The sequence below is a fragment of the Manis pentadactyla genome, chromosome 8, assembly GCF_030020395.1.
Source record: "Manis pentadactyla isolate mManPen7 chromosome 8, mManPen7.hap1, whole genome shotgun sequence".
NCBI classification, from domain to species: domain Eukaryota; kingdom Metazoa; phylum Chordata; class Mammalia; order Pholidota; family Manidae; genus Manis; species Manis pentadactyla.
Window position 1 is genome coordinate 91,912,474 of NC_080026.1, and position 9,225 is coordinate 91,921,698.

Below are 9,225 nucleotides of genomic sequence, written 5' to 3' on the forward strand. Positions count from 1 at the left end.
TCTATAACTACATTAAGCTGCCTCTTCTGGATCAATTACTTAAATATAGGTCCTTCTTCTCCACTACACAGTGAACACCTAGCCTTATTATCTTTTCATATTTCCTCTCATGATAATTGATACAGAACAATGTCTATTTGAAATAGATTAATCACTGTTGAGTTTATACATCAATCAGTTATTAGAAAACACCCTATGCCTAACATAAAAGGTCATTTAATTAATTTTCTGCTAACCTTTTGACTGAAGAATTGTTAGAGAATGTTGTAAGAAGTCTCCAAATTTCTGTAGCATTCCCTCTTTTTTCTAAGTGGCCAAGTTTATGCTAACTGTGGATACCTGACTCCATAAAGAGTATGTTTTCTTAGATGATGTATGTGTGGAAACCTAAAAAATACACAATTTTTGTTACTGTTGATGAGGCACATTAGAAGAAAATAGTTGTAGCCACGCCTGAATTACAGAGGCCAGACCCAGGTTATGAATTCTCAGGCAGAAACTTGGGTTTAAATATATGAGAAGAGGGATGAAAGTGCCAGAGATTGGCAAAATTGGTGTGACAGACAGAGTGCTAAGTCAGAAGTGAACACAACAAAAGGAGCCTGCAACTGGCCAACTGCTAAATTAGATGAACAGGAAACAGAAGATAAGTGAGTTATGATTGGACAAAACTGGATTTCTGGATAACTACTAATCAAATTGGACACCTTTATTTTTATATTTACTTTATAAGTAAATATTGAAATGGTCAGTTTTGGACAAATTAAAAGACAAATCTTCTGTTCCTTTTTGAGAGGAGAATTGCTATGCTCAGAAACAGGGGACTTCAAATTAGTTCTGGGTGTAGCATTCTTCTTATTTTCATATTTCACCAAGCCCTAAAGATAATCAATTTCAGCACTGGTTAATTTGTTGACAATATTTCCTTTCTCTGTACTTACAAAAAAAAAGAATTGTTCCTCCCCAAGGGGCAATTTTGACCCCAGGCATAATGGGCAATGTCTGGACATACTTTTGGTTGTCATTTCTGCGGGAAAGGAGGGTTTCATTGGCAGCTAGTGGGTGAAGGCCAGGAATGCTACTAAAGCCCCACAATGCACAGGATATCCTTCCAAACCAAAAAGTATCTAGTTCAAAATGTCAATCGTTCTAAAGCTGAGAAACCATAAGTGAAGGTATGAAATTTTTTCCCCAACCGTACTGAGATATTATTGGCATATAACATGCATAAGTTTAAGATATATGTGATGATTTAATACACATACAGCAAAATGATTGAAAGTATGAATTTTTCACACAGAATATAATGAAATTATATGAGCTAAATGAAAAATAGAAGGTGTAACATCTTTTATTTGAATTTCATCTCTAACATACATCACAGTAATATACGTATCTTTCCCTAACTCTCAAATCATGCAGAGCATCTATGTTTAAGACCTCTGAAATTTGGTAGCATTGAAAACAAAATAAAACAAAAACAAAAATCTTCAGTAGAAACACAGGTAAACTGTGGAAGTAAAATATAAACTATTTTCCCTACTAAATACAGGCAGGACATCTTATTCCTCTTTTATACCCATAACCTCACTTAGGACAAAACCTTCTGTACTATACTAACTGAATTGAACTGGTACAAATCCTCATTAAACCAAAGATTACACGCATACATGGGGAAAAAAAAGCAAGAAGAGAAGCAAAGAAAGAATAACAACTGAACCCCAGAATTCAAGTTACAAAGTAAATGCTATAAGAGTTATAAGAAGTTGCCTCTAAAAGGGGGAACACAGATGCTAATCATGGGAAGCAAATGAAAAAAGACTTAACTCCATCACACTTGTAGTATTCAGTAAACAGCTCTTTGAGTCTTCACTGGATTAGAATATAGCACCATATAAATGATTTTCATGAGGATCTTAACACTCAGTTAATTATGGCAGTAAAGAGCTAGCAAAATCAGCTAAAATGTTTAAGTTTCTACATGACTTATCTGCAACAATCTATATATCTTTTCTGAAATATACATGGTGAGTATATGCCAACAATAAACTAAATAAAATAATTGTATTTTAACCCTGGAGTATACAATCAGTTTTTCCTTTCCTCTTGAAAAAAAATGAATCAATGAAAAGTCAATTTAACATAGATGATGATGATATTAAAATACTTAGTATTTTAATGGTATCTAATATGTATTAAATATAAATTGAATAAATACATATTAAAGATTAACTAAGGCTCTACAAAACAGTCTCTGAAGGTGTTCTAGGTGTAGCAGGAAATATGCTAAATAATATTCGTTTAGCAAATTTATTACCTGACAGAGAGCCTCAGGTGTATGGTTAAATACTATTTCTGCTCTTCCACCAGCTTGAAAATATACTACTCTATAAAGGAGTAAAAACAAGAAGTTGGAGAAAAAGTTATTATGCTAGAGAGTTTATAATTAATTTTGAACTTAAAATACTTTTAAAATAAATATTATCATTTATTATGTATCTACCACATGTGTAGCAAAAGCTAATAAGCATTTTAAACATACAACTAATCTTTTTTTTCCCAAAGTAGGAAACTTCAGGATCAGAAAGTTTATGACATGTCAAAACTGCATGACTCAGATATAGGTTTGGTGACCCTACAACCAGGAAGCTACAATGAGAAGTAAATAGTCTTTAGCCTACTACTACACAGAGGCCCTAATTTTAATATACTGGCTGTTAAAAACAAATAATTTTTTTTCTAAAACCTGCTATGACCACACAAACCTAAGATTTTAGTTAAATGAGATTATACTCAAGCAAATTAGCTCTAGTTTCTCTAATTTCTTTATAACCCTTTTCTTCTCCATTGGAAGGAAAGTGACTAAGTTTGAACAAGATGAGTATATTAAAACAGCTCTCTAGTATGACCCACCATCCCTTGATCTATCATAGCTTCACTGAAGCAAGGGATAAACTATGTATTTTTATATCCATAAACTTTCTGTTTGAGGACTATAAACTACATTGATATTCCAAAAGAGTATGAAATATGCCTTAAATTGTGATTTTAGTCTCTAAACCGTTTATAATCAGGAGGGCAATGTAACAGTATTTATATATATTGTAACTGAGCTTCATCATTATAAGGGTTGCTTTTTAAAATCACCTATCAGTTAAGTATTTACCTCCTCCATTTCATTACCCTTCCTCTTCCGGGCCTTGGAAATCTTAACAGCTACTGGTGTGGTACAGCCAGGGTGCTTCACTGTCATTTCTTTTGGCCGTAAAGGTGTAAATTGAATCTCTAACTCAGGTTTTGGGAATCAAGTAGTTTGATTACTTTCTGTTGACACCTCGCAAGATTCAAGAAGTACAGATCCATCCTACAACAGAATTTAAAAAGAAAACAAATCTTATCTACAGAATATTAATTTATAAATCACAAAGAATTCTCCAAGATACCTATTAAAGATAATGAATTATAAAAGATAAAAATTTGCCAGAGCAAGAACAGAAAGATTGAGTTACATCTACCCTCTCCAAGTTTACACATGTTAAGGGGAAACTTAAGAGATTAGTAGTTCCCAAACTAAGGATCATAAGAACTACCTAAAGAATGTGTTTTAAAGAGTCTTGGACCCTACTACAAATTACTAAATCAGAAATTTCCAAGGGAAGAGTAGAATTTTTAGTAACCACTCTAATTATGGTATAGTAAACTTTGCTGTAAATTCTCTGCTACTCTCACCTTGAGAGATGGAGTCTCATTCCCATTTCCCAAATCCGGGCCGGTCAGAACAACTTCTAGGTCCAAGAGAATGTGGTGGGAGTAACGTCAGGGTTTTCCTGAGGCTCAGTCACAAGAAGCCGTGTAACTTCTGCCCTGTATTAGTCTCCAAGGCCAATACCAATTATTTGGTATTTCTACCAAAAGCTATCAGAAAAGGCCAAGGTAAAAGGAATGGCTTGTGTTCTTTCCCCAGATTAAAATGTCCTTCTATTCCTGTTCTGTTTGGTAAATTTCTATTCACCTTCCAGACCTACTTTGGTGTTACCCTCTCTAATCCACGCCCACAGCCACGGAGGTGAAATTCATAACCTCCTCAGTGTTTCTTCTCAGCATTCTCTTTGAAACATTTAGCCCGTACGGAAAACTCAAATAAGGCAGTCATTTAATTCAGGTATCTGTCTTATTAGATTCTTTACTTCTGGAGGATGGTGATCATGTCTTATTCATGCTTGTATCCTCAGTGTTGGCAATATTCCCAACACTAAATGTTAAATGTTCCTCATGTTTAAAAAAACAAAATTTGAAAAGTAATTTTATCTTTAAACCTTTAAGTGACATAGAACTTTTATCTATTCCATACAAACCTAAGAATCCCTATATTAACCAAAGTGATTCACAGAACCCTAGGCCCAGGGCAAGTTAAGGAAACTCACTGTGAGCTACGAAATTTGGTGACAAAGTTATTAAATGGCCACAATTTCAAAAAAAAAAAAATACTATTTAACAGCATCTTTAATAAAGGGACCTCTTAGAGGGCAAATATTCATCCATTTTATCTTTTGTGGTATTTTCTATTTCTGACAACCAAGTTTATTTATATTAACAAACCTGCTGTTTGAGATCAATGTCATTTTGAGAGAAAATTAACATCATTTAGGAACCTAATCTCCCAAAAGAATTTCAACTCTCCTCAAAAGCCTTTAGTTTTCCTTCCCACAACTCAGAGCACATGTAGTTATCTGTACAGCAAGGTACCGACAAGGTACTACAGGTAACTGATTAAATCATACTTGCAAATGTTATTTCATAATTAAAGGTCACTGGTAAGGAAAGTAAAAAAGTGGAACCAATGCCCACCTCTACTTCATTCCTAGAAATTTCAAAACTTGTTGACTGAGACTCGGTTTCAGTTCCACCAGGATCCACTGGAGTCATATTTCTGGGCTTGACATCCATGGTTTGTTTTTCCTAAAGTAAGGAAACATTACAGCAACAATCCACTGTATCTGAAAATATATTAAAATACTTCATCCAAAGAATATGAAATCAAGGTTTGGGTGGATTAAATAGTGAAAGTAATTAAAGACTTCTTCAAAACCCCCTAACCCTTCTTCCTCTTCTGTTTCATCCTCAGAGTCAGGAAAGAAAGACTGGGAGTCTTTTCATTCTCTTCTGGGTCTGATCTAAAAAGAAATCTGAAAGATTACTTTCAAACTCTCAAGTTACTTTCACTGCAACTCTGAGTTAGATTTGGCAAGAACTGCTATTCCTACTTGTCCATCTAGAAAAACTAGAGAAATCTTTGGAATGCAACTATATAGCATTAGTGTAGAAAACATCATATTGATAATGAAAACTTTTTTCTTGCCACACACTCTTCATCCCACTTTACAGCCAAAGTGTATGTTCTAGACCCAAATCCTATTTAAGGGATCTGTAGAAAAATATCAGATAACATTTTCAACTTCATAAATTTCAATATGGGCCTTCTCACCACTGCCATCGAAATACAAAGTCAGATTCATCTCTTATGTCATCTACCCATTGTTGCCAAACAAGAAAGATTTTATTTAATTCATGAGGAAAGTAATACACTGACTTCCACTGTGGTAAAAATTGTGCTGTTTCACAAATGCTCTCAATTAATTTTCACAACTCTGTTAGGCAGACATTATTGATTTAGATAAAGTTCAGAAATGTTAAGTAATTTTTCCAAAGGTCCCAAAACCAGAGTGACAGCAGTGATATCTAGTTTTTCCAATTTTCTAGCCTTTGCCATTTTACTACATGCTACCACCTCTTTTTGAGCAGTCTTTCTCTTAGAATCAGGAAGCCTTTTGATGTGAGAGACAGGTAGGTCCATGTACATGCACGCATGCACGCGCACACACACACACACACACATTTATATTCCTATTGCCTGAACACTATTTAAAGCAGCATATTTTTAAGTATAGATCATTTAATTCTGGAAAGATTAGCTTCAGATGTATCCTGATTCAATGTAACTGGGAAGGCGTTATCTGTGAAATGGAATCCTCCCTTCATATAGGGTGCCCAGCCCTAATGTAGTATTACAAAAGTAACTATTGAATGACTCACCATTGTGCTTATTTTCAGAATAATTCATCTTCATTCAGTAAACTTAGGGTGAGTCCAAGTATTTAAATATCACCAAAAGTTCAAGTTGAATCACATTTCCACATTTTAAAGGTAGATTAAGGACTACATCACAAATTGCTTATTTTCAATTACTCTACATGGGATCTACAACCAAAATATTGGAGAGAGTCCTACTTCTCATTTAGTCATTGACAAATCAATCATAATGATAAACTCAGAAAATGCAAAATTCATGAGAAATATCCAAATAATTTTTCAAACTCTGATTCCCTTCCAATTGACTGAAACTTAAGCTTTAATCCTTAGAGTAAATCAATTAAATAATTTTGAAAAATTCCATATGTTCAATTAAAAAAGACAGAAAGACTGGGATTCTACTGACTGTTCCAGAAGCTTCTGATGTGATCTTTTTGAATTGTTCCATTTCATTATCCTTCTGTATGTTACTGGAGGTCAGGGCTTTCAACTGTACTTCTAAAGCTGCGACCAGCTGATCCCGTTCTTCTCGCCACTTTTGAGGTTACTGTCTTTCTCTGCCAGCTGTGCTGTAAGTATCTCCTAACCACAAAATAGGAAAATGTTAAAGTAAACCTTAGAATCTTAATTAATCTTAGAATTAAAAATTTTTATTATAAATAAAATAAATACAACTGTGAACAAGGTGTGTAACAAATTACATAGTCATGTCTAGATAAAATATTCACAAATTACATAGTCAAATATAGGTAACACATAATGCCTTTATTTGTAATGTCCACATTCTGTATTTATCCTTATCTGACTTCATCCAAAAATCAACTTATTAGAGTCCTCAGATTAAAGATGGTAGTGTGAGAGGTAAGACAAAGGCCACCTCACAAAACCACATACAATAGGAAAATATAGTTAATACAACAAATCCTAAGAGAACAATAGGAAAGAAGGCTGAGGCAGACTGCATACACCTGGAGAAAAGAACAGAACTCATGGAACAGGGTAACGTACCAAAGCCGTGATCCAGCAGGACCCAAGCCCTTCCCCACCACAGCTCACTGGTGGGAGGAAGAGAAACAGAGAAAGGAGGGGGTGGAAGCCTAGGACTGCTAAACACCCAGTCCTGGAGATCTGCTCTGGGAGCATGAGCCTACACTGCAGGGTGCTCTGGAGATTAGTGGGGTTGGAAAGCTAAGACACATGGAATACTTGCAGAGACTGAGATTCCAGCTGCTTGTAGAAAAGAGGGACCCACACCCAGATGCTCTGGGACAAAAGAAAGGCAGACAGTCTGAGAGACACTTACTAACAGAGAGAGGGCTGCGAAAGAGGCAAGGATTGCACAGAGCTTGCTGCTCAGGACAAAGGGCAGTGGACAATATTGTCTGGGTGCACTCTGCCCAGCAGGTTGGGAACATTGAGGAGCTTCAGGCGCTCCATCCCCATAACTGGCTACACAGCTCCAAGGCCCCCCACAATGATACGCAGCCTGCTGCACCTTCCTCTGGGCCGGCACCAGCATGTAAACTGGCAGTCCTTGCCCTGGCATCAGGCCAGTGAGTGAGAAACCCCACCTACACTAGCTACAAACACATAGAGAGCTATATGCTTGTGCACTTGGCCCATTGGTTATGGTGGTGGAGACAGGAACAGCAGCCAGGAAGCAAGAAACAGCTCTTTCCTAACCCTAGGCAACAGCGTTGCACCCCCGTGACCCCAAACATTGCTCCAGGGGCTGAGCAGCTCCACAAAGTAGAGCTTCTGGGCACTAGAGAGTGGCACATAAAAATATGAAATGTCAAATGAACCTGGTTCAAACCAAAATCTCACCAACACCAGAAAAAGCACCAAGTGAAACAGAAATCATCAATCTTCTGGAAAGAAAGTCAAAATAAAATTCATAAACGTGCTCTTGCACGTACAGAAAAAAAATTCAAGAACTCAGGGTAGAATTAAGGAGTGAGATTCAATTATTAAAGAATACAATACATGAAATGAAAAATACAATGGAGGGATTTAAAAGCAGATTAGATATAGTAGAGGAGACAGTAAATGAAACAGAAATTAGAGAAGAGGAATACAAAGAAGCTGAGGCACAGAGAGAAAAAGGATCTCTAGGAATGAAAAGAATATTGAGAGAACTGTGTAACCAATCCAAATGGAACAATATTCTCATTATAGGGGTACCAGAAGAAGTAGAGAGAGAAAAAGGGAAAGAAAGTGTCTTTGAGGAGGTAATTGCTGAAAAATTCCCCAGTCTGGTGAAGGAGATAGTCTCTCAGGCCATGGAGGTGCACAGATCTCTCAACACAAGGGACCCAAGAAAGACAACACAAAGACATATAGTAATTAAAATGGCAAAGATCAAGGATCAGGACAGACTACTAAAAGTAGTCAGAGAGAGAAATAAGATCACATACAAAGGAAAGCCCCCATCAGGCTAACATCAGTCTTCTCAGCAGAAACCTTACAGAACAGAAGGGAGCGGCATGATGTATTTAATGAAATGAAGCTGAAGAGCCTGGAACCAAGACTACTTGATCTGGCAAGATTATCATTTAAATTTAAAAGAGGGATTAAATGATTTCTAGATAAGCAAAAGCTGAGAGAATTTACTTCCCAAAAACCATCTCTACAGTTTATTTTGGAGTGACTGCTATAAATGGAAGTGTTCCTAAGGCTAAATAGCTGTCACCAGAGGAAATAAAACTACAGTAAAGAGAGTAGAACAATTAATTTAAAGCAGATTCAAAATCAAATCAACTACCCCCAAAGTCAGTCAAGGGATAGACAAAGAGTACAGAATATGATACTTAATATATAAAGAATGGAGGAGGAAGAAAAAGGAGGGGGAAAAAAGAAACTTTAGGTTGTGTTTGTAATAGCATACAAATTGAGTTAAATTAGACTGTTAGATAGTAAGGAAGTTACCCTTGAACCTTTGGTAACCACTAATCTAAAGCCAGCAATGGCAATAAGTACACACTTATCGATAATCACACTAAATGTAAATGGTCTGAATGCACCAATTAAAAGAGATAAAGTCACTGAATGGATAAAAAAAAGAAGACCTGTCTATATGCTCACTCAAAGGATAGTTCAACCAGACAGAAAATAAGGAGACAAAGGCACTGAACA

The 9,225-nt window shown here is 36.0% G+C and overlaps 1 long non-coding RNA gene across 1 annotated transcript; it reads right to left on the bottom strand.

Annotated features, from left to right (window-relative positions):
* Positions 1-772: 772 nt before the first annotated feature.
* Positions 773-5,061, bottom strand: LOC130684596 (uncharacterized). Its single transcript, XR_008998929.1, has 3 exons — positions 4,849-5,061; positions 3,167-3,364; positions 773-878 (listed from the first exon to the last, which is right to left on the bottom strand). It is a non-coding gene; the product is annotated as an uncharacterized LOC130684596 (long non-coding RNA).
* Between the last annotated feature and the right edge of the window lie 4,164 nt (positions 5,062-9,225).